A 25,532-nucleotide genomic window follows, 5' to 3' on the forward strand; every position below is an offset into this window, starting at 1 on the left:
TGGGAAAAATGTGCTCGGCGACCGCAAATTTTCCGTTTGAAAAAATGACCACTCCTGGCCGTATTCTTTCATGACTTCAGGATTTATTTTTAGCTACTTTTTTTTCCTTTTCTCTCGCTCGGTTTTTAATTCTCGGATCTTGTTGGGAGCGATACACAAAGGGGCAAATGTTAACTGTTGAACACGTTTGAAAGAACGATGGAAGAAATAGCATGTTTCCAAGGTTCTCACAAGTATTTATCCCCCCCATTCATTGGTTGTTCAGCTCTTTGTTTAATACCTTCCATTTGCTAGTTTTAATTCCATTCTCTCTTTCAGTCTCACCAAATTGCTCTCCATTGTCTTGCACTTAGGCAATTTTTTCACTTGTATATTTATTTAACGTTATTTTTTCCCCTCTCTTGCTACTTTATTATTCTTCCTGTCTTTTTTAAATACCTCTTTAATTCTGCTTTGTAAGTTCTTCTCGGGCATGATCCAAATAAGGAATTTAAGCAGAACCGTATGTTTTCTATTGTAATGTGGGGTTTTCTGTCCTTGTTTATTTTGCAGGCCTTGATCGGGCGCGTTTTGTATGATGGTTTTTCGGTTTTGTCTCTTTCTCCGAAATCTCCAGCGAAAGCTGTAGCCGCTTATTTGGACTGCTCGTGAACATTCCAAATCGGGCTTCTTAAAAGTTACTTGAGTTTTTTTTTAACGTGCGTATAGGGTGCTTGTGATTACTAACAGACGTATGGCAATATTTGACTCTGGGTACACATACGAGGGAAGTTTTAACATAGAAGATGAAGGAACGCTATTTGCACGCTGACCTGGAATAGATTGTTTTAGGAAGTTTGGGCTCAGGGGCAGAGCTTTGTCAGTCAGATTGGGTGAGGTGAGCTACAGATTTCCTAACCGTCACGGTGGGATATCTTGGTAAAAGACATCATATGGGAAGCAGGACACGAGGGTGGCTTACTGGGCAGTGGAACGAGAGAGGAGGGCGGATTCTTGAGGGTACTTAAGACACTATTATTCAAACTAGCCAACATTATCCCTACGTCCTGGTCACACTCGTGAGGTGCAGTGGCGTCACTAGGGGGGTGCGGACCGCACGTCACCATGAGTTACCGCACTGGGTGACACCAACCCTAGTGACGCCGCTGTAATGATGGACACAAAATCCAATTTAATGCCGTGTCTATCAACTCACAAAAGACGGCGGGAGGGGGGGAAAGCCTGGAAACGTGTGTATGAAGCAGGGGAAAGAGGGGGAAAATCGCGTAATTTGCCACATTTAATGTTCGGGAGATGAATGTACGCTCCAGGCAGTGGGACGTGTTTTGTGTGGGGTGTCTGTTAAATAAGGAAGGGTATTTTACCTCGATTACTCGGCCCTGCTAAAAATGAGCAGTGAGCTTGCCTCGATGCCGCTGGCCGATTTCCAGCTCTCCTCGCGGGCAGCGCGCTCAACACATGCCGTCTGCTCCTCACTGGTGTTGCCTCGGTCTCTGTCTCCACTCAGGGGGAGGGGGGGCGTCTCGGCGCCTCGCAGGGGGCACTCTCTGTGTGCCGGGAAGAAGCAGAAAACCAAAGCACAACGTTGGTGAGGTCTGCGTCCTGACTCTCACTGCTCCTGGGTGCGTGGGGCGCAGATGGGCAGCGGTGGACGTCCCCTTCGATTTGCGGTGGGCAGCAGAACACGAGAGGCGCGATGTGTACTCTTGGGCACACAGAGACTGCCACGTGGAGGAGGCTGCGACTTCTTGGGGCGGCTGTTGTTCTGAAATGGCATAAAGAAAAGCGCCGCCATTTTCAGATTCGGGGGCGTGTTTTTTGCGCCCTGAGTGACAGACGACGTCACAGGGCTAAAGAATGCAAAAAATCACGCCCCCGAATCCGAAAAAGACGGAGCTTCTTTGGAGGGACGGCTCTCTCCTCCAATGGCTGGCCTCCTTTTAGGAAGCCAGCCAATGGTGGACAGACAGAGCAGGGGGGCGGGTTCTGAAGCCCCACTAGAGGTCATTAATTCTCTGACCGGAAGCTGCTTCGCAGCTTCGTCCCGAGACCTAAAAAGGCCCAGTTTAATTAACATGGCCCTTAAATTTTTTAGCCAGTTGATCTTATGGAAATTGTCTTCCTTGATTATTGCCAGGAATCCATCTGCGTAATGCTTAATCTCTGGAGTTGTCCAAAGACGTCTCCAGTAAAGAATGGGGCGCAATCGCGCTCTATCACTGATTGATCGTCTGCCTAGGTCAAGGAACAATTGAATTAGGGGGGTGCTCTGGGGTACACCCGTAATTCCTCTAAGAAACCTATTTTCTGATGTCTGTAAGGTAGATAACTTTTCCCAGGCCCACAACTCTGCACCATATAGGGCCGCACCTAGGGCCTTCGCATCATACACAATAAGGACAGGCTTAATAGGTTTGGTTTTAGATTTTATATGTTCCCCCCGCAGTGCCCCTGAGATTTGCTGATGTTTTAATGCCGTTTTTTCCAAGTGATGTGACCAGCCCAAACCATCTGCTATTTGGACCCCTAGGTATGTGAATTCCCTAACCACCTCTAGCTTGGTGTTATTCAGAAATACCCTAGGGTGGGCTTTATGGCGCGGGGAAAAAACCATTAACTTCGTCTTGCGCACATTTACTTCAAAGCCATGTTCTTTACAAAAATCATCAAATATATTTAGGGCGCGCTGTAGACCTGCAGGAGTTTTTGACATAATTAGTGTATCGTCAGCGAACATCAGGATCGGGACCCTGACGCCCGCTAACGAAGGTGCATCTACACTAACATCCTCCCCACAATCCCATTAATAAATAGTGAGAAAAGTAGGGGTGCCATTGCACAACCTTGGCGGACCCCCCTTTCTACCGGGAAGTCCGATGATGACTCGCCATTCCCGCCCCACTGGACCCTGGCAAAATTACATTCATGCAATCGCATGATTAGGGTAAGGAGTTCAGCTGGGATGGCTAGTTTGTGCAAGACCATCCATAGCTTACACCTTGGGACCAAATCAAAGGCTGCCCGCAAGTCGACAAATGCAACATACAGGCAGCCTTTGCCAAGCAATACCGTCCTCCAGCGCAAAATGGTGAAGCGAAAAACTTGGTCGATTGTACTGGTTGCCCGCCTAAAACCTGCTTGGTAGGGGGAAAGAGCATTATTATCGTCCACCCAGTCCATAAGCTGATTTACAACCATTTTTCCCATAACTTTTTGTATGGTTGGAGAGACCGATCTCCTTTTTTGTAGATGGGTATGATAATGGCACCTTGCCACAGCTCAGAGACCACCCCTCCCTTGGCAATGGCATTACCCAATAGTAAGACATACCTCACCCACCTTTTCATGTCATATTTAAATACATCCGAGGGTATCCCGTCTAGCCCTGGTGCCCTCCCCCCTTGAACAGAGCAAATTGCTAGTTCAACTTCCTTAAGGGAAAACAGGTTATCAGTAGCAAAAACTGGCGAGAACACCTCCCCTATCCCGTCCTCCCGTACTTCTGCATATTGTGGTCTAAAATACTCCACCCAGGCTTCTTCAGCTACGTTATTGTCAAGCCTATCAGGGGTACCGCCTCTACCCCACTTTATAATCTTCCAAAAAAGCCTGGAGTCCTTACTACTGGAAGCCTCCTTTAGCTCTGCCCAGTGCTCTTCATCCCATTTTCTCTTTGCCTGGAAGATGCTTATGTTCTAAGATTTTCTGGCTGCACTAATCGCAGCCCTATCTCTTTTTCTAATAGCATGACCCAGTGCCAATCGAGCTGACCTACACTGGCGGTTAAACCACCTGGCCGCTTTAGGAGGTTTTTTACCTTTAATACTTTGTAGTTGCATGAAGTGTGGTCTTAAGAGGCAAAAAAACTTATTGTGGATATCTGTAATTTCCCTGGAACCAGGGACTGTAGGTTTTGCCGCTTCCATAGAAGTAAGAGCCTTATCAACCTCATCATTGATAGTGGTCATGGATTCTTCATTTGCTAATACACTTGGCCATTTCAGCCTTCGCATGTTGTTGGCCATTACTGGAAATTGGTCATTTCTTATGTGCATGTTTTGAGGCCCAACACTCCACCATTTATGGGTCACACAAAGGGGATTGTGATCACTTTCCAATCTACCCTTAATGACCATATCAAGAACCCCCTGCCAGAGTGAAAGACTACATATAACAATCAATTCTGCTCCTACTATGGCCATTGTCAAAAGTGCAAACACCCTCTTTGTCCCCTGGTGTCCTCCCGTTCAGGGCTCTTAGCCCGTGCTCCAAACACATGGCATTTAGTAGCAATATGTCCTTCGTCCACCGCTTGACAGGGTCTATACTAAAAAATGGTACTCCCCAAAGCGTGTCCTCATCCTGACCTAGGGGATCATTTGTACTGTCAAGTGGTTCGAAGGTCCTATTTAAGTCCCCAGCTACTACTACACTGTTACCTAGGGACTTAGTTTCCAAGAAGGCGAACAAAGCCTCTAGAGTGGGAGAACTCCCCGAATTGGTTCCTCTTGCATAGATGTTATACAGATCAATCACATCCCACTTTTCTGAGGACAATCTTAACATTTGTATGTCACTAAGACCCAAATCCAACACTTTAATAGAAATATCCAAGTCCTGCTTTATCCATACAGTAAGCCCTCCCATTGGCCGACCCCTAACCCCTCTAGAGGCTGGGATTGAGAAGTTTAAATACCCACGGAGAACATTGGGGCTTGCAGATCTGTTACAAGTTATACCGCCTATAGTTTAAAGACATGACGTGAACTAATGTAAGAGAAGGCTCGTGGGGCCGAATATGATGTCTGCTTGAATCTGGGGACTATTGATCTTGCTGCAGCCAGTGTGGCAGCTCCTACTATATAAAGGCCCTCAGCGCTGGCCTTTCTGGTTATTGGACCCAATTCTATTTCATGTTGGATATTAATTTTTACAACTAATTATTACTCACTATGAATATATGGCAGCTATTAATTGCTCATCTTATCTTTCAGAATGGCTTTCAATATACAGCCTGTTGAGTGTAGTGTAGCCCACTGATTATCCAATATCAGTTCATGAGTACATTTGGCGGGAAAAGGCTCAGCAGACATGGTGTACTGGCTGCCCTTACATAATTTGGGTACACCTGGATGCTGTGTTTTGTAGCCATCGCTGCAATCCCAGTATGCATACTTTTGAAATGTATTACGTGTACCTCTTCATACTGTACAGTGCAGTCATATCGCTATTTAATAAAGTGCTCTAGTGAAATAAGTCAACTGTGGACATATGTAAAAAAGAATCCTAACACGGGGTTTTGGAAATACACAAACCTCTCCCATCAGGTGTGCCGCCTCTTTTTCAGTACATTGAAAAATAAAACAAATACAAAGCGAATAGCTGTGCGAAACAAAAAGCAGCGTGCTAACAGTATAATTTGCCACCCTTCCAAATAATCAGTGCTCACCCCCTCCCACTAACCTTTCTTTCCCTGTCAGATTGCGTTGTGACGTCCTTTGTTATTGTAGCTCCACCTCACTCCCATTCTCCCTGCATATCTCACGCCGCACCCAAGCACAGACATGTTTATCTGAGGGTTCTGGTGGGGCACCGTGACCTTGGCACGAGAGCAAGGCGTAACTACACACGAAGCACGTTCCTGCTGTTACCTTGTCTGTAATCAGCATGCTTTGCCTTGGAAGGAAGTTCAACACTTTAACCTCACGAGTTTCTATAGTTCTTCTCTGTCGCTGGATTGAACCCCCGTAACACGGTAGTTACTAGATGACGTCTGCCCTCGTGACAACCACGTAGTACGCAGCGTCACAGCCGCGTTGCACGGTAGTTGATGACGTCTGCCAGGAGAACCGCGAGGCGCTCGAGAGCAAGATGCACTCGCTTTACTTTAGTTGTGATGTTACTGCAAACGCGCCTGCGGATTACACGAACTGGAGATTACTCCCCCAAAAAGCTTTTTAATAGCTCTAAAATTATTTTTTTCATAAGGCCGGTGTTATAAACTTTAAGTAGACACGGAAAACAGCACTCGCGGCACAAGTGCCAAACTGAAGCAAACATTCTTGATAACTCAATCACTGGACCGACCTCCCTTCGTCTGTGGTTCAGCAGTCAAGAATCCACTGAGCCCCAAACAGATCAAGAGTTCTGGCTGTTCAGCCAACTGCCGCTTGAGTGATTCAACGGACGGCCGCTCTGCAAGAATCGCCTCGGCCATAATGAACTGTCAGTGCTGTGATGGGACGGCCGACACTGCAATCGATCCTGTCATACATCTTCCACTGCGATAACTGCACAGGGGCATGAACAGGGAATTTTTTTTGCGGGTTTATATTGCGCGAACTCGAACAAAAGGTATTGGAGCACTTTACATGAGCACCAGTTGCATTATACAAATAATTTTTGTATGCACCTGGAGAATCAGTGATTTGCCCAGAATCTCAGGAAGTTGAGCCAACGCCGATACTTGAACCCAGTTCCACAGTCGACAGCTGTGGTCGTTTACGCCACATCCCATCCCAATGCGGACAGACAGACAGCTGCGATACAAATGGGAAGACCATTCCTGTTGTGGCATTAGAACTGCGGCAACAATACTACTTCTGCTATAAATGCATTGCCGCCTCTGAAATGGAAACTCTCCTGTAAAGGCAACTTATTTTTGCCGTAGCACCATCAGCTACGCTAAACTGAAGTAAAAAAAAAAACATAAAAACTACCACGACAACTCTGTATTTTGTCGGCCTCCTGGAAAAAACTGATTTGCATCCTCCGTTATTTTAACTATCGTGGCACACATACAGTGTACCTGGAAATGGGGCCAAGTAATCTATAATACCGATTATCGACTTCTAAAGGGTTTCAACTGATGAAAACAAACATGCAACTACAGCCGCATAGCGTTTAGTAGCAGAGATTAACAAAAAGAAGAAAACACAGATATGAACGTGTTTAACTAACTGCAGCTAGCAAATGTTTCCACGATGGATGCAAGATCGTTAGCACCTTACCTGCCCGCAAAAACTGTATTACTTCTCAGGATGAAAGACTTCTTTAGCAAAACGTCTTCCTCGTTAGAGTTGTTTTCTGCATGTCAGCTCACAAGGACACACAGACAGCTCCAAGCTGATGATCACCGGCACCGGGAAAGCAACGTGCGAGCAGTACACCTCTCCTCGAAGCCTTCTTCGGCGAAATTTGCGTTTCTAGCAGCCCCCGGAGGAAGGGCTCTTAGGCAGGGACGCAGAGCGTGCTGCGAACACCACCACCTCCCGTGGTCTACTCTGGCATCGCAGTGCCACGGCCTTTCACTCAAGCATTTCAGCTATTTCCAAGCACAGACTGCGCCGCGGAGGCCTTTTTTTCCTGCTGGTGATTCATCTAACTGTAGAAAAACGCGCTGTACTCCACGTCACTTGAATACTTCCCTAAAAAGGCTTTTCCACTATTAAAGGCGCACACCATGAAACCAACTGCAGGGCAGCTTGCCTTCAACTCCGTGTTTCTCAGTAGTCCGCTCCCCTGCCCTTCCCCGGTTGAAAATTGTATGTTTGAGCAGTCAGAGTTCACGCATACCACCAGGCATAGCTCCCACTTCGAGAAAGAAGCACTGCGTCCAGAATGGAAGCTTCCGCGAGCTCAGGGCTGACAAATCCACAAATCCATAAAGAAGAAGAAGATGGAGTGTAGGGTCACAACCGGGAGACCCAGATAGGAGGGATGTTGAGAAATCACATATGGTACATAGCTGCTTTCCTGCAAGTGGCAAAACTGCAGTTCAAATTTTATCAAAATAATGAACATTTAAGTATCCAACGCCACATTAGCCACAATGCCTGCTTCATTTATTCCAATAGCATCGTTTGCAGTGCAGCAAACACCAAAGGTACCCACCCTCCTGACAGCCAGAGGTGCTCAAAGTGTGAACCTTGCAAGTCACTACTCCCAACTCCCATTTAGCTGCGTGCATTACATTATTAATCATCCTTGCATTGTCTCCTACTCCAATTAGAACACATTTGAATCCATGCACTGTCTCTTATAAAATATTAATCATAAACAGAGACTGTATGTACTGCAAACAGACATTTTGCTAACTGACTTGGGGGCAAGTAGGGTTTGACACAAAGCACAACTGTGGTGAAAAACGCTGTTCGATTCTTCTAGAAATTAGCATTTCTGCCTACTTCCTGTGAAATCTGGCTTTTGAAATGAACTGTCAGAAATGAGGTTATTGATTTGGGAGGAGGCACCACTACCAACTCAACAAACTCACTCTGGTTAGATCAAAACACAGTTCTGAGAGAATCTCTGCTCAGCACCTGGTAGCAAGGACACAAGCGGCAGGCACTTCACAGAGAAACGAATGCGAACTTCAAGCAGTACCAACAATTTTAAAGTAAAAATACTACACAATAAATCCCCAAACCAATTTAGAAAAATATAGAACCAAATATGATCAGAATAGGTTAAGGGGGACAGGACATGTGGATTTTTAAAGTTTTAAGGCAAGAAGTGTCAAGTACTATGGAAAGACAACAGTTCAAAGTTGACCTAGACCAAGGCCTAATTTCAGGCTGACCATGATGAAGCAGACATTGGATACATTGTGCGGGTTCTCCCAGTAAAAGGTTTTTGCGCTGGGTCATGTCCAAGATGGCAGCAGTGTAGGACGCCTGTCTCGGAGCTCTGCTGTTTTTTTTAGGCCCAGTAGCATCATCGCTGGGGAAATGGGCCCCCTTACCCAGTAGCAGCGGCCATCCACACACAGGATACCGGCAGGACCACATTGAGGCGCCCGCCGGTGACGAGAGTTGACGCAGACCCGGCCGGCTGGTACGGAGCCGTCTGGTGGCATGCAGAGGCCTCTAGCTTGGACAGCCCAGGACGTCGCGGGCGGTGCCTTCTCCTGTTGGCCTGGCGCACGGACACTGGTTGAACGGCGGTTGGCTGGCCGCCCCTCAGGACAGACATTGAACCGGAATTGGTGGTGGTGAGTGACTCTGCCCGGGGCCTGCGGGACAGCCGCAGTGCCTGCAGCGTGTGTGGGGACGGGGGGGCAGCCGGCTGTGCAACACAGTGTGTGAGCGTGAAGCCAAAAGTGTTTGGGCCAGGGGGCCGTGGCGGCTGGGTGCAGCAGTCTCACTTCCCCTCCCCTACGTTTCTCCTCTGACTGCGGCTGGATCTCAGCAGCCTGGGCCCATAGCGCATGGGCCAGCTGTGCGGCGCAGCCCCATCGCTACTTGCGCATGGCTCTCTCGAGGAGGGGGGGCAGCGGGGGCTTGGACGGGGGCCGATGTCTGCGGCGTACTGCGGTCCGCTTCTAGTGCTCCGGCCCTTGGGTCTTGGGGGGGCGTCTTGCCCCTCCCTCCCCCCTTTATCCTCCAGCAGGCCCGGGAACATCAGGGGTGCAGTGAGATTGGGCCTGGAGGTCCGCTCCGGTCCCCTCCTGTATCAAAGGCCAGACTCTGAGGCAAGGGCGCTGGATTGCAGCCTTCTGCAGCCCACTGGTGGTGGACCGCCCAATAGACTCTGCTCTTTAAATGGGCCTTAATCCTGGGCACCGTCCTGCCTCTTCATTGCCAGATGCAGGCTTGCAGACTGACTGGCCAGCCGGGGGCCTGCTGCTACGCTGCTCCGAGCAAATCTATCTGGTGGTCACTCAGAGAAGACGCACATAGGACTGGTGTGCCACTAGATGTGAGGCTTACAAATCAAGCCTTAGCCGGGATTTCTACCCACCGGCAATCGAAGAAAGATCCTACAGTAAAAGACATGTTTGCCCGATCAAACACAAAAAGGAGGGACATGCCTCAGAAAGCTGCGGAAAAGGAAACGCCCACGGAGAAAGCTAGAGGCAAGGATGGCAGTAGGGAGGAGTCCCCAATCACTAAAGCATTCATGGAGCAGCTGTTTAGCTCCCTTCGCGATGACTTCACAGAGGTCAAGCAAGACATTACGGCGGACACCAAATAAATCTGACAGGACGTCGTCGCCATTGACCATAGATTGACATCAGTGGACCAAAACCAAGACGTCCAGGAGGAGGAACTGGAGGGTCACCGTCTGGAGCTACTGGAACTACGGGATCAGAACTCAGAGTTGCGCTATCCAGTCAAAGATTTGGAAAATAGGTGCAGACGCTCAAACATACGGATTAATGGCATGCTGGTCCGGGCCATCTCGAGTGGCCTTGAGGGATTCGTGATCTGCCTTTTCAAACATGTGACATCCTCCCTACAAGAGCAGGAGATCGTCTTGGACCCCACACACCGGGCCGGGAGACCGGCCAGCTCGCCTGGCCAACCCTAGGCCGTGGCCATTATGGCTTCTTTCTTCCTATAATAGTGTAGACAGGTGAGGTCACCTGTCTACACTATTATAGGAAGAAAGAAGCCATAATGGCCACGGCGAGAGAGATGAAAAATTTAGAATTTTAAGGCTTTAAAGTTTGGCTGTATCAGGGCCTATCCCGGACCACGCTGCAGCGTCATAGGACCCTCAAGTCACTGACTGACATCCTTCCTTCAAGCACGGGAAATTCAATACAAATGGGGCCACCCTTTTAGCCTGTAGTTCGTACAGGAGGAAGTACAAATAATTCACACGTTGGATGACACTTGCGACCTGCTAGACATACCGGACTTTCGACAAGCCACACCCTCTGAGTCACTGGTTCGGGAGCCCACGGGTGAGGGATGGAGGGTGAGACATTCTAGGCAGAGATGGAAAACATTGAAAAAAACCTCCTGAAGCTCATAGCCGTGACGAGCGCACGCGCCTACTCCATCACCTGCAGCAGGAAGGGAACCCTGTGCCTTCAAATGACTCATTGAGCATCCGAGGTGCCTGGTTCCTGCGGGCCTCCTGGTCTTCTTGTCAAATTCCTGTATGGCTGCTGCAGGGTCGGTCTGGATCTCCGCCTAAACACCCCGGCAGGATGGTTCTCACCAGCAGAGCTTCATCGAGATGCTCAGCTCAACTCCAACACCTGCCTGTGATATGGACCCCAAACAAGATGCTTCAATAACCCCCTGGTTGAAGATGTTGCATGATTCATTGATTCTATAGTGTTATTTTCTGCCCTCTAATTTCCACTCCTTTTCTTTCTCTTCCCTTATGTTGCTCAGCCCAGTTCTTCAACCCAGGGGATGGGTGGAACAGCGGGGCACCTGGTTGAGTGTATAATGTTGTGCATAGGAGCGGATCATGGTATCTCTGCTTAGCCTCAATGTCACAGGTCTCAACTCCCCAACGAAGCGGCTAGCAGTTCTCTCATTCCTCAAAGGTACAAAGTGCGATATTTGCATGCTGCAAGAGACCCATTTGCTTCAAAAAGACTGGCGACGGTTATGTTCTCACTGGTTTGACCAATAATATTTTTCATATGGGCTCACCAAGAAAGCCGGGATAGCCATCTTGTTTGCCACACACTTTGTAGGGAAGGTGGAGGAGGTTTTAATCGACCTCCCAGGCCGACTGTTAGCGCTGCATGTACACATACAGGGCACCAGGAACACAATTGTCACTGTTTACACTCCCAATGACAAGCAGGAAACCTTTTTCAGGGACGTTTTGGGCCACCTGATTTCCACCCCAGATAGGGAGATGGTGGTGGGGGCCGACTTTAACATCGTAATGGACGTGCTGAGAGACAGATCTATCCTCCGAGCGGGACAAGACAGGGGACTGACTCCAGGCACTAGCGGTTTGCTGGACGAAGCAGGACTAACTGACATTTGGCGCCACACACACCCCAGGTAAGTAGACTACACATTTTTCTCAGCGGCTCACCAAACAAACATGCACTGATTACTTCCTCACAACCTCAGGGATAACGAGGGACACAATAGTGACGGACATAGGCATAGCCGATCTTTCTGACCACGCCCCCATTAGTCTGCGCTTCTGCCCTAGTGCGCAGTCGACAATACCTCGTTGCTGGCACCTTAATACAAAACTGCTCACATACGACTAAGTACGAGCAACCACCCTAGGAGCCTGGACTTCCTTCCTGGAGTTCAACGATGCTCTTGAGACGGACATAGCCACATTGTGGGAGACCTTAAAGGTGGTCTTTCGGGGCCACTTTGTTGCAATTGTGACAGGATATACCATGGAGCGGTAGGATAAGCGCCGCCACCTAGAAGCTCAAATTAAGGAGTTGGAGAAGGCACATGCACAGTGGGGGCTGTGGCGGTCCGCCGCCAATTGACAGCTATCCGAAAACAGTTGCACGCCATAGACATGGGAAGGGCAGAGTACGCTTTACTAAGACTGTGCCAGAAATTCTATGCTGGGGGCAATAAGGCCGGACGTATTCTAGTACACCGCCTCAGGGCGCAGATCATGGAACGGCGGGTATCCGAAATTTAAGGGGAGGATTGCTCCATCTGCAATACAGACGAGGGCATTGCGAACGCCTTTGGAGCATTTTATAGGGCTCTTTACACCACTGAACCCTTAAAGGGAGAGGACATGGGGACATACCTAGCCCAGGTCTACTCCCCAGATGTAAGGGCGCCCATGTACACTGCCCTGGAAAAGGACATCACAATACAGGAGGTGCTCACAGCTACACATAAGCTGCAATCACACAAAGCCCCAGGCCCCGATTGCTATGGAGGCGAATTATACAAAACATTCACCTCCCATCTGGCCCCGATTCTCACATGCTTATTCAACTCCACTGATAACCGAGGAGCACTGCCACACTGAATGCAACTGGCTACCATCACAGCGAGGAGCACTGCCACACTGAATGCGACTGGCTACCATCATAGTGCTTCCCAAGCAATGCAAAGACCTCAAAAGCTGGGCCTCCTCCCGATCTCCCTGATAAACTTAGATTCGAATATTCTCAATAGTGTACTGGCACATAGGTTGGCACCCTACGTGCAAGGTCTGGTCGACCCCGACCAGGCCAGGTTCATCCCGGAGCGAGGATGCAGCGACATGAAGAGGCATTTCCACTTATTGGATAAAACACAGCGCTTCTGGATCCCAGAGCTTGTTCTGACGATCGATGCAGAGAAAGCCTCCGATCGCATGCACTGGCCGCATCTATATCAGGTGATGGAGCATGTGGGATTTGGGCCACGCTTCCGCAGCTGGGGGCAATCCTGTTACACAGCCCCCCCAGGCTAGTGTCTGTGTCAATGGTGTGCAGTCGCCCACTTTTCCAATAGGGTGAGGGACCAGACAGGGGTGTCCCTTGTCTCCTCTCCACGCTCTACATGGAGCGGCTGGTGGAACGAATAAGGGCCAATGTGAAGGAGACCGGGATCCAGATGGGAGGGAGGGAGTACAAGATCATGCTATACGCAGATAATGTGCTCATGACCCTCATGGATCTGTCTAACTCTCCGGAGGCCGCCTTGACACAGCTATCGGAGTTTGGGAGGGCGTCTGTGAGAAGGGGGGCGGCCTTACCCCTGGAATTCCTAATCGGAATGAGCCTGCAACACCCTCAACGCCCAACGCATCCTGGGACTTGAAGGAAATAGGGTCCGGCCGGCTGACTTTCCCGTATTCTCTATCTCCGCAGCGGTCTGACCCAGATGTGCCTATAGAGGACCCAGGAAGGAAACCGGACACACCAATGAAAACGGACATCAGCCAAGAGGCGTCTCCGAACAGCGAGAGCGAGGACGGACGAGGAGGAAGAGACGCCGGATGTCGGAGAGAGCCTGGGGAAGACGCCGTAGAGTTTCAGAACAAGACGGAGCCTGCCGTGGACCAGGACGACGACTAATCGGGAGACCGGTGGACCGAGGAGTGGTGGTACCCGCTGGAGGAGGCTGGAGAGCGGCCGCAACTCACGGAGAGAGTTGCGGGGGAGCCGGTGAGTGGGGAGTACCTGGGGAAATTGGGAGTCGGGAGGTTTGCAGAGGTGGGCAGCAGGTAGAGGTTCATTGCAGAGTCAAGAGGGTGGGTAGTGGACCGCTTAAATACCGGAGTGCTGCTTTAAAGCCTTATAGTGCCTTAGACCGATTCAAATACTTGGGTATCCGATTACAACCCTAGAACGCTACATGAAAGTAATATGTACTTAGCAATCTGAATTCCTTTTCTTTTTGTTCATCCGACTACTGAAACTGATAGCATCCCTCCTTATTATTTCTATTATTTCCTACCCTCCCACATCCAAACACATTCTTCCCTTGACTTAGCCTTCCTTCACTTGCGGTGTGGTGACCGGTTTAGTTTGACCCACAATCGATATAGAGTGACTGACGGCTCCATTTGTCTTTCTCTTCTATGAGCCTCTGCGGAGACCCCATCCCATCCGAAGAGGAGGAACTGGAAACATCTAGGATTGACCACACATGATCCAGCAGTTCAGAAGAAGACGACCAGGACAACAGACCCTCTGTATCACTGAATATCCCCCTTTCTACAAATAAACCCCTTCCTTTTGGATCCTATATACAGCCTCCTCGCCCGTTTATTAAGCCTGCGCTCCCACAGTGAGGCATCAAAATCAACCCACAGAAATCTTGGATCCTGGACCTGACCCACCAGGGGTCCGAATTTCCCACGCTCCTGGCCACCACAGATCATAATTACAGGCACCTACTCGCCATGACCGGATCGGGCCTTACTAAGTGGAAGTCACAGGGCCTTTCATGGTTGGGACGGATTGCACCCGTCAAAATGACCTTCCTCCCTAAGCTACTCTACGTAATGCAAACTCTCCCGCTCCAGTCCCCTCCACGGGTAATAGATAAATTGCAGGCTCTGATTTGGGATTTTATCTGTATGGGTAAATGGGCAAGAATGTCCAAAGCACGGCCCTTTCTCACACTGGCCGGGGTCTCGAACATTAGCAAGTATTACCAGGCAACCCAGTGGCGTTATATGGTAGAGTGGTCCCACACACACACGGAAAACACTGGTGTTTCATAGACCAAGACATTGCAGGTACACACATTTGGAAAATACCATGGCTACCTAAATCTCACAGACCAGTGGGTGTGTACATCTCTCCAGTCACAAGATCAATGGTCGGAGTCTGGAACAGGGTGCAGCGGAAATATGACATCTCCATCCAGATATCCCCACAGAAACCGCTGATAGGAAACCTGAACCCCCCCCCCCCCCCCCCAAGCGGCCACGGGATCGGGATTTCGGGTGTGGCAGGAGGTCACTTGCACTGGGTGGGTGACCTCTGACGCAGACGGACTCATGGATTTCGCCATACTGCAAACCTGCTACCCCCTCCCAGACACGGCAAGATGGCAATATCTGGCAGTGGCACACTGGGTGACCAATCCATGGGTCCAACCGCAAGCTGGTAGACCCTTACTGCCCTTTGAGAAGTGTATCCTCACAAGGACAACCGATAAGAAATTGCTCTGACATTTACGCATTTCTAACACAGCCGACATTTTACATTGAGCACGAACATCCGCCCTCAACACCACCAGTAAAGTAATGCTTCTCCGAACAGCACACTACTGGTTTCTCACTACCGCCAGGGTAGCCACATGGGACCCCAGGGGGGATGGGCTGTGCTGGCGGCAATGCGTCCAACAAGACACACTAACACACCTTTTATGGCAGTGCCCCTAGATAATATCATTCTGGTAGGGTGTCTTGGATGCAGCCAACACAATGTTCAATACAGACATACCTAAATTTCCAAGCTACATACTGCTGGGACTGCCTAACTCACTCACCTACCCACTGAAATCTCCTAGAGGCAAATCCATTACTCCTACATTGGTTGGCAGCGGAGCAACTTCTAGCTAGATGGGGGATGGACAAGACACCCACTCACCAAGAATGGCTACATAAAATATGGGAAATACTTGGAATGGAGCAGCTGACTGCCGCAGCCACACAACAACTCCCCCAGTTGGACAAGATGTGGTAGCCTTGCTTACAGTATTTATAGGATGGGTTTCGCAAGTCATTCTGTCCCCAATACCTGTAGATCTTGCGACTGACAGCCACAGCATAACACTACACCACAATCACCAGCGCAGGACACCTTTGCACTAGAGGGGAGCACGTCCCCCTTGCCCCCCCCCACCAATACTCCCCATCTCTCTAACTATAGCTGTCTCCAATTTCTGTTCTTCCTATTTGGTTAGCTACCCACTAAGTAAGCTTCCCTATGCAATTACTACAGGCAAAGGGTTGTAGGTGGCATATGCTATATTGTTGTTATGCTATATAAAATCAATAAAAAAAGATTTAAATCATAAAAAGTTTTTGCTTTCAGACTTAGCCTCTAATTGCTGGGAACGTTTCTACTGGTCCAGTCCGGCACCCTCTAGCTCCTCAAGGCAGCGTTCTGGGTACCAAATCTCTCTCCAGCCAGGTCTCCTGCAGAGTCTAGTCTTCAGGTGGGCCATCTTGGAGTCAGGAGCCCTTCTACTTTTTGTGCCCCTGAAGCAGGTAAATAGGAGGCCAACCACATGACCCTTGGAGGGCAATTCCAGTCTCTGTGTGCCAGCAATGTTCAGTGGTCCCTGAATTCTTGTGTACACCCTATTCCCTCACCAGGAGCCAGCAGTCAGGATTCAACTTCTAGCAGGAACATCTTCAGATGGACTCTTCCCAGGTCAAGGAAGGTTGAGGAGGTGGTGGAGGTGCCAGATGTATTGCACGTGATAGCCTGTGATTGCATGGGTCTCCAACCTTTTCTGTAGTGACAGCTACTTCTGATCAGGGAGGAAAATCAATGTGAGCTACTGAAGGATAAACAACTTGTGCATTGTTTCCAGACAACCACACGCCCAGCTTCATTGACTAAGTTTTATGTCCACAGAACCAGATAGTAAGGTTTGAACAAAATACGTTGACTGGGGGCACTATGATAGGGCTGCCATGTGTGTCGGTGAGTGTGTGGTCTTTGGAGGATGTATGAACATGTGTGCATATAAATGGGATATATGTTTATGGGTGATTGAGAGCCTGCGCCGTAAGTACTTGTGGCACAGGATATACATTTTGCCATATGTGGCACCATTACGTGTTTAACACAAACCCACTGCCATCTTTTTTAAATAAGAAAAACTTAAAGTGCAGAAAACAGTTCTGGAAAAATGTTCAACATATGGATACTTTTTCTGCACTTTAAATTTCTCCCATAAAAAAAACAAAAAAAACAGAATGTTTCAGTAATAAATATGGCACAGTATCTACTGGCCACTTTGAGCAAGAGGCCTGCTGTTTGGATATATGACACTTTGAAGACGGAGAAAATGTAAATGTAGAGTTAACTTAAGTATTAAGTATCTTTTCATTTTAAATTTCTCCCATTCCAACGACGCACTGTACCATGTTTATGGCAAACATGCAATGTGATCTCTGTGCAATATCATGAATAAAGACTAGTTTAAAAAAATTCTCCCATTTTAAAGCATTTAGAAACAATTTTATTCTCATGCTCCAATATTGAGTTGACAAGTACTTAAATACCTCCGTGCTTAAGTTCTTCACCCCTGTGTCCCAGTCCGGGTCATAAGCACTGCTCATTATCAGGCCCTGCTATCTGCAGCCTGATGAAAATAATGTAAAATAAACAAAACCTTCCCTTAACTTTAAAAGGAAAAATTGGACCCTGTTCTTTAAAAATGAATTCACAGCTCTGAACTACTCTGAAGGAGTCTGTGAGCTACTGGTAGATCGAGATCGATTGGTTGGAGACACTTGAATTGGAGAAATTCTATAGCCCAATCATAATTTCTTCACAGTCCCCCACCTACTTGTGCATTACTTCCTCTTTGCCTTAAAGTAAAACTACCCAAATGGCAGGACCCAGCTGGCACCAGGCAGGCTGGTCTTCAGGTTCTTGGCTATTCAACTGCCTGACAGGGTAAAAACGAGTTTTACCTTCTATTGTGGCTGAAGCCTGTCTAGGGGAGTCCCGATGAACAAACCCATCTTTAGCATTTCCAACTCAAAATAGGTAGTGCCCTTCATTCTGCCGGCTGTTCCTGCCCAATCCTAGATAGCTAATAATAGGTGCTTATTTTAAGTCAGTTCTGGCTCAGGCAAACTAAAGACATTTTTTACAAAGTTTGATTCACTATGAAGTCAGAATTTAAAAGCAGGGGATAACTTTCAAGAATTTTTCTAGCCCCGTCCTAAGCAGATGTGGAAAATAAACCTTTTATTCCCATCTAGGCGGATTAGAAAGGTTGGGCCAGGCCTACAAAGTAAAATAGCTCTTGAGTTTTGTTTCACTGTGAGGGCTCACTAACCCAATACGTAGTGTGTCGTGTTTTTTATACATCAGCACCATGCTCTGTGAGCTTACAAGGCCCACTTCTAGGGGTGACTTATGAATATATAAAAATAGGCTTTTCTTACATAGAAAATGCATTTTTCCTGCCTTGGGTCACTGCAGTGCATTTAAACTACAGTGCTGGTCCTGGCAGACATAGCTTTTTGCCAAATATATGGGTGGTATAAATATACACTGCCACTCACATACAATATTTAAATTTCCATGCCATATATGCATTTTGAAAAAGATTAATTGATGGACAGAATGCTGAACAATGTCAACCATTCACCCTAGTTCAGAGAGCTGGGCCTAAATCCATTGTTTTTTGCTCCTTATGCCATTCTAGTTTAAACCCAGCCATATCCAAATCAGTCTTAACCCTGCTCCCCAAGGGAACAGTCCAGCCCGAACTGCCAAGTCAGGTCCTGCCTGGAGCGGAAACGAGCATCCTGGCACCGGCTTCGGGGCACGCGAGTGGTTGAAAAGTTTCAGGGTGACCATGCAGAAATGGCAACTTTAATGCAACACCACAACCACCAGCAGCAAATACATACATAAATGCAGAATAAGGCGAATGGGTTGTCTGGAGAGCTTTGGAGCATGAAACAGACTACATTGAAATTGTAAAAGTGGGGATAGATTAGTTAAGTTTCATGATTTATACATTTAAAATGTATGAAGCGCACTATCGGGGACACAGTTTCTCCATGTATTGCCCAGTCAGGGCCCATTGACACTGCTGTGGTGATGGATACTGAAGCTTTATATATTACTGAATAATACATGAAAATCTGGTTCTTCTTTGTTTCAATACACCAGTTGGACTGAGTCTGCCTACCTGGGTATCGGAAGTCAGCTCCCCAACAGACTTCTGGGAGAGGAGATGTATAAAAGCTTGCTGGTTTGCCTATCTACATTCCATACAAACATTATCATTCAACCTACAAGACTGGAAGATGATCTATGGAATAAATAATGCATGAACTAAGACATGCTTTTATTAAGAAGTGAATATGAGAAACACTTTACATACATTACACACTGCATTATGAAAACGATTAGTAAGAATATCTGACCATTCTGAATCTAACCCCTATCAAAACCCCTATTTTAAACACAACCCCATCCCAAAATCAGTCCCATACCAGTGTTTATTCAAAGTTAAATTTATTCAAGTCATAATCCAATATTCAAGTCATGACCTAAACCTCAAATATAATTCTAACAGCCCCTCAACACACCCAACATGCCAATCCTGCCCCTAAAACGTGAAGGATTTTTTTTTTATTAACCGATTTTCTTCATGATTACCCAAACAAAAACAAAAAAAAGAATGCATATTTCTTAATCCCCCCCCCCCATAATGCTTTAAATTGTAATAAGGCATATGTGAAAAATCTGAGCAACCTGAAAGGTGTGGAAGACCGTGGACAACCCTGGAAGTGAAGAGCCTCTTTTTACCTTCAGTCGTCTATCCAACTGTATACAGGAGGATTGAGGCACTCGCCTTTAGAGCCTTACTGGATTAGTGAGAATAAAAGTTTGTGTTAACAAAATTAATTAGTTAAATTCACTAAGCACGGTTTTTCACTGAACAATGGAGAAGAATATTAAGAAAAATGTTGGACACACATCAGAAGATCCCAGAGAACTTTCTGCAATGATTTGGAACTTATGGAACATCCGCAGCACCCAAACAAGCCAGAGCGTTCTTAATCTCTAAAATCCTTTCAAGAAAACTACCATCAGCTTTATCCAAGGTCGTGGGGCCCTCCCCACTACACAAACAGAAGCTATAGGACTCCCACTAAAAGCGCACTAATGTGAGAAGCTGGTAAGAGTATGTGGTAACCTTAAAGCTAGGATCCAACATAGCAGAGATGCCTATTCTCTACCATGAAGCTTTTTGTTTGTCCATTAACTCTACAACGATGGTCCACGCAGCTATCTGACCTTATGGATCCCTTATCAGATAAACCTTTAGACCTAATTAGCTGGTGAACTTTTGGCGCCAGAAAACAGAGTTCACAGATAACTCATTCGACTGAGCCTATCCAACCCTATTTTTCCAGCTTTGGACACTTACAAGACAGCATACTACTTTTGACAAATGTACAGTTTAAGTGTTACTTATTTTTCAAAAGAAACATTTTTTTGTTTTTACTTTTTTTTCCTTTTCATGTGGGTTGTGCTCCCCAGAAGCCCACAGCATTTGTTTCCAGTGTTTCTCTGCGTCCTATTTTACACTTGTTTTCATCATTGCTCTTTGTATTTTTTGTGGTAAGAAGACTATACAGTTTTCATTTTATAAATCTGGGTTGAAGCTTGCAAACATTATTCTTTTATCTGTAATGTTTCTTTTGATGCTGGCCACGCAGGACCTATTATACCAGATTAAGTTTTCCGTTAAGGCAACGGTTAAAAGGGATACGACAGGCTACTTTCAAGGAGTCTTTGGTGTGCTTTGGTAAGACCTGTATAGCTGAGGTGATGGGCCCGTTGCCATATTTTGCAAATGAAGAACATGGCAACTTTCTCTTTATGTCCTTCTTGTAGACTTTCACAACCTTCCTGAGGAGTTCCTAGTGGGTTAAGTAGAGTTGGCTAATAGATTTATACTAATCACTTTTTTGGTGATCTCTGTAACCTTCTTCAGCAACAAAGATCACTTACCCAATCACTGTGATGAAAGAAAGGTCACCCTTAAGCATTTAGTTTATTTACCATTTGTGCCATTCGATTTGATAACTGGAGATCACAGCTTGAAATTCTATTGCAACATCAAAATCACTACACTCACGTGTGGCTTTTCCAAACCCATTAGTCAACTCCCTTTTATTTTTTTGCTTATCACGTTTCTTGCCAATGAAATAAATCAATGTGAGTTCATCCGAGTTCCATATTTACATGCAACTAATGCTATGAAACTATCACATGGTGTATCCATTCGGTCTGTTTTGCTTTTCACACGTGTAGTTTTGAGGTATCCATCATCCAGTTCTTTTATGAATTTGCGATGCCCGCATAAGTGCTGGCAATTGCTAGGGCAGATCTGTGTGCATAGATATCTGGAATCTGGGCCCTTGCTGGTTACGGCTCTTTGCAACAAATTCTTTGGATCCTAGATAAGTTGATTGGCACATTCACACGGTGTAGAACATTGCTTCACTCGACTAACACAGAATCTACAGTTTCTCACTTGAATGCTGCTCTCTCTGAACTCAGCTGAACTTCACCATTCTTCTTGCAATAAGTGGCAGTGCAACTAACACCCACGTTTGGACTAGGATGATGTTTTTATCCTGCTTTGCCAAACATTAATTGCATGTTCAGAACTGTTGAGCTGTTATCAGATGCTCTGAAAGACAATACCACATCTGAAAGACAATACCAAAGACGACTTCGTATCATAAGCATTTTTTTTACATCCGCTGGGATACATATAAATCTCATTTAAAAAGAGGTGTACCAAAGGATAATGGATTGACGGAGCACCTGTGACTATGGTCAAGGCAGGATCTGATCCTCGAGGTAGTATTGTGGATCAGAAAGGAGAGAATGATCATTAGAAAGTTAATGGAGGGAGTCACTCTGAGGGTCCAGCATGATCTCCTCCAGAAAGGGAAAAAAAGGAAGAGTGGGCCACTCCAGGCCCAGTCACTGAAGTAGGATTGAGCGTAGGTCCTTTGGTAGAAAACATTTTCTTCTAGCCCTATCTCATCTTCATCAGATTGCTGAATTACCCACACCAACAATAGGATATTTGAAGTTGGGTTCTTCAGAAGGCCACTGATGGCTTCCTTGGGGACATGTGCAGGGATGGCCATTCATTTATAGGCTCTGAGAGGGTACAATAAATGACGTCTGTAGTCAATATGAATTTAACAGTCGCAGTATGAACTAGTGGCAGCAACCTACGCCACAATAGGCATGTTTTGCTAAACTGTTCGTAGTACTCGTATGCTCAGTTATTACTACCGCTAACAATTGTGGGTTTGATAATGGTGGTAGCTGTAAGATACTGAAATGGGAACTCCCAAAGAGTCAACCTGTGATCACCGAGGTTCGCTTCACCCAGAAGAGTATTATCTCCTGGAGTGATAACACACACTTTGTTTTACTCAGTAGTTTGTTCATGCACTATTAATATGCATTTCGAAAATGCAAAGAGCAGCTATCTACTGAAAGCAACGTATTGATCCCCTGATTTAGCAAACAAGCAATAGTGATCAAAATCATTTAAAAAGCCAATGTGCTAATTATGTCTTGAAACAAACGTTCACAATAAGCCTACGCCCCACCCCCCCCTCAACAAATCATGTAATTTAGAGGAAGGAATTCCAGCCAATCAGGCCCATATTTAACGTTCCACAGTGAAGTCAGACTTTTCCTTTTACACCACCCACTCTTATATGAGGAAATTGTGAAACAGAAGAGCCAATTAATCATTATCAGCAGCATTGTTTGGGTTTTCATGCACATCATTCAAGAACACTGCTGTAAAGGTCTTCCAAAACAAATAAGCATAACCTCATAATGTATCTTTTGAGGGATAACCAGATGCAGGTTTCAGTAGTTGCAGGGTCCCTTTGCAAGACCAGTGGACCTTAAACAAAGTCTGCTGCAGATTATTTTCGCTTGGGAGGCTTCCACGACATAGCTGGTCATATCTCGCTGGTGTCTGGAATAGGCAATTCAAACTGAGTGAAAGATGCTAAAGCTGGAGGCTGGGGCTTTGAGGGGCCACGATGGAAACTGTCCTGTCTGTTTGGACAAAGCACCGAGGGATAGCTGCCTAAGTGGTGTTTCAAGCTATCTACAACTGAGTTACAACTACTCAAGGGAGGTCTGATAAGTTTACACATTATAATCTAGCACACTCCGTAATCAAAATGAAAAGAACACGTAGGCTTGATGCAAGAAGAAATATACCCTTCCAAGCAAACCAAATGAATAGGTTTCATAATTTCTGTGGTTGCCAAATAATAGTTTCTAAACTTAGTTATTAGTCGGGGTTTTAGCGGTACTCCTTGGTGACCACAGCCTGCTGAGAAGCTTGCACACATTCAGGCCATCGAATCAAGTTTCATATTTTCTTGCAAAGAATGCATCCATCCAGCTTATTTATGTAAAATGGTGTATGTACTTTTTAAGGAACAGGAGCATATCCACAAGAACAACATTTGTTACTTAAATGTAAACAGGTGGTTCTCCAGTATTGGTGTCTTTCATAGATTCACATGCTTGAATATTCCCCGTCGTCGAAGTGGGAGTCCCACGGTAAATAAAATAGCAATAAAATACTAACATATGTTTTTTAAAAACATAACACATAAAATACACACTTGAAATAGTTGCAAATACAAAGTCATAATTCCTGTATAGGAATACATGGCAAGAGAGAAAAAACACTTGTAACATATCCTTGTCATTATGTTAGTCCAAACTACAGCCAATCAGGCGCAAGCACCCTTCCAGAACCTTCTCCTAAGAGCTCAGTCCCTCAGAGTTTCATAGCACAGGAGTGACCAAAGAGTCTCTGAGGATAAGCGAGCCTCTGAGGGGAGGTGGGTGGGTCGCATGTGAATCTATGAAAGACACCAATACTGGAGAACCACCTGTTTACAGGTAAGTAACAATTGTTCTTCTCCAGTATTAGGGTGTCTTTCATAGATTCACATGCTTGAATAGAATAGTGAGCAGTAGTAGCCGGTGTGATGCTCGAACCAGTAATGCAAGAGCATTTACAAAACTCAAAGAGACATAATAAAGTTATGCAAGTAATCACAACAGCCATATAAATCCATAAAGGTGGGGGGGGGGGGGGGGGGGGGGAAGACAGAGGCTCACCTTAGTTAAAAAGATTGCGAAGCACTGCCTGTCCCACTGCCGTATCAGCTTCGTTGATGGCCTCCAGGCAGGAGTGTTAAAGAAAGGATGCCTGCTGGACCACGTGGCTGGTCGGCAAATTTGATGGAGGGGTACACCAGCAAAGGGGGCAGTAGAGGATGACATCGCTCTGGTGGAATGAGCCCTCACTGTAGACTGAAGAGGCCTGCCGGCTTTCTGATGGCAGAAGACAATTGCAGAAGAAATCCAACGAACAATAGTTGGCTTGGAAACAGGACGTCCTTTGCGCATGCGTCCATAGTCAATGAACAGTTGATCGGACCTGCGAAAGGGCGCCGTCCTGTTGATGTACAATTTAAGGATTCTCTTAATGTCCAGGGAATGTAAGCGTTGCTCTGCCGGAGATTGAGGATTGGCAAAGAAAGTTTTTAAGAAAACAGGTTCATTAATGTGAAAATCAGTAGGCACCTTAGGCAGAAACGCTGGGTTAGTGCGAAGCACCACACAGTCAGATTTGAATTGGAGGAAAGGAGGCTTAATGGTGAAAGCGTGAATGTCACTCACTCATCGTGAGGAGGTTAGAGCAAGAAGAAAGGCCACCTTCCAGGTCAGAAACTTTAAATCCGCCTTGTGGATAGGTTCGAATGGTGCCTTCATTAATTGTGCCAAAACAACATTGAGATGCCAGGTAGGAGGAGGACGCCGAATGGGCGGGAACTTCCTGAATAGTCCTTTGAAAAATTGTTGAATGACTCTGGAAGAGCAGAGCGAGGAGGAACCATCTTGACCGAAACGAGAAATTGCCGACAAGAAAACTCTTAAAGTGGAATGGGAAAGTCCTGATTGATTCAGTTGTAAAAAGAACGGCAGCAGCTGAGCCGGCGTGGAAGGAACAGGATGGATGTTGTTAGCTGCGCATCAGTGACAGAATCTCTTCCACTTGAGCTTGTAAGTCTTAACTGTATACGGAGCTCTCGCTTGAGCAAGAATGTCCCTGCATTCTTGCGAAATACTCAAATGGGCAAATTCAAGGTGCTCAGGTTCCATGCCGATAATTTTAGAGAGGAGGGGTCCGGATGACAAATCTGACCCTTGTCCATCGTGAGAAGGTCCGTTCGAGGATGAAGGAGGATGGCCCTGTGCACTGTGAGAGGAGAAGCAGCTCCGAGAACCACGCTTGTCGAGGCCATCTGGGAACGATCAGGAGAATGTGGCAAGGCTGTCTCCGCATTTTCCACAATACACGAGGCACCAGCGGAATCGGAGGAAAGGCGTAGGCGAATAGATCGCACCAGTTCATCAAAAGGGCATTCCCGCACGATCCGTGGTGGGGATGCCAATGTGCGTAAGATGCGGAGCATGAAAGGAGGGCCCCTGGTCGAAAACTTGCGTAAGATGGGCATTTCTGGTTTCCGGGGTTGCAAAGAGATCCAAGGGCGGA

At 46.7% G+C, this 25,532-nt stretch overlaps 1 protein-coding gene across 3 annotated transcripts in view; it reads right to left on the reverse strand.

Annotated features, from left to right (window-relative positions):
* The window catches only part of KANK1 (KN motif and ankyrin repeat domains 1), a 662,175-nt gene that overhangs the window by 267,008 nt on the left and 369,635 nt on the right, over positions 1–25,532 (reverse strand). The window contains exon 1 of one of the 3 annotated variants that reach the window (XM_086961227.1): positions 7,011–7,373. The exons of the other annotated variants lie outside the window; for them this stretch is intronic. The gene's annotated coding sequence lies outside the window, so the exon portion shown is untranslated. Of the gene's footprint in view, positions 1–7,010; positions 7,374–25,532 lie in introns of those variants that run through there. 3 annotated transcript variants of the gene reach the window in all.

The sequence above is a fragment of the Lissotriton vulgaris genome, chromosome 3_1 (genome assembly GCF_964263255.1).
Source record: "Lissotriton vulgaris chromosome 3_1, aLisVul1.2, whole genome shotgun sequence".
Classification (NCBI taxonomy): domain Eukaryota; kingdom Metazoa; phylum Chordata; class Amphibia; order Caudata; family Salamandridae; genus Lissotriton; species Lissotriton vulgaris.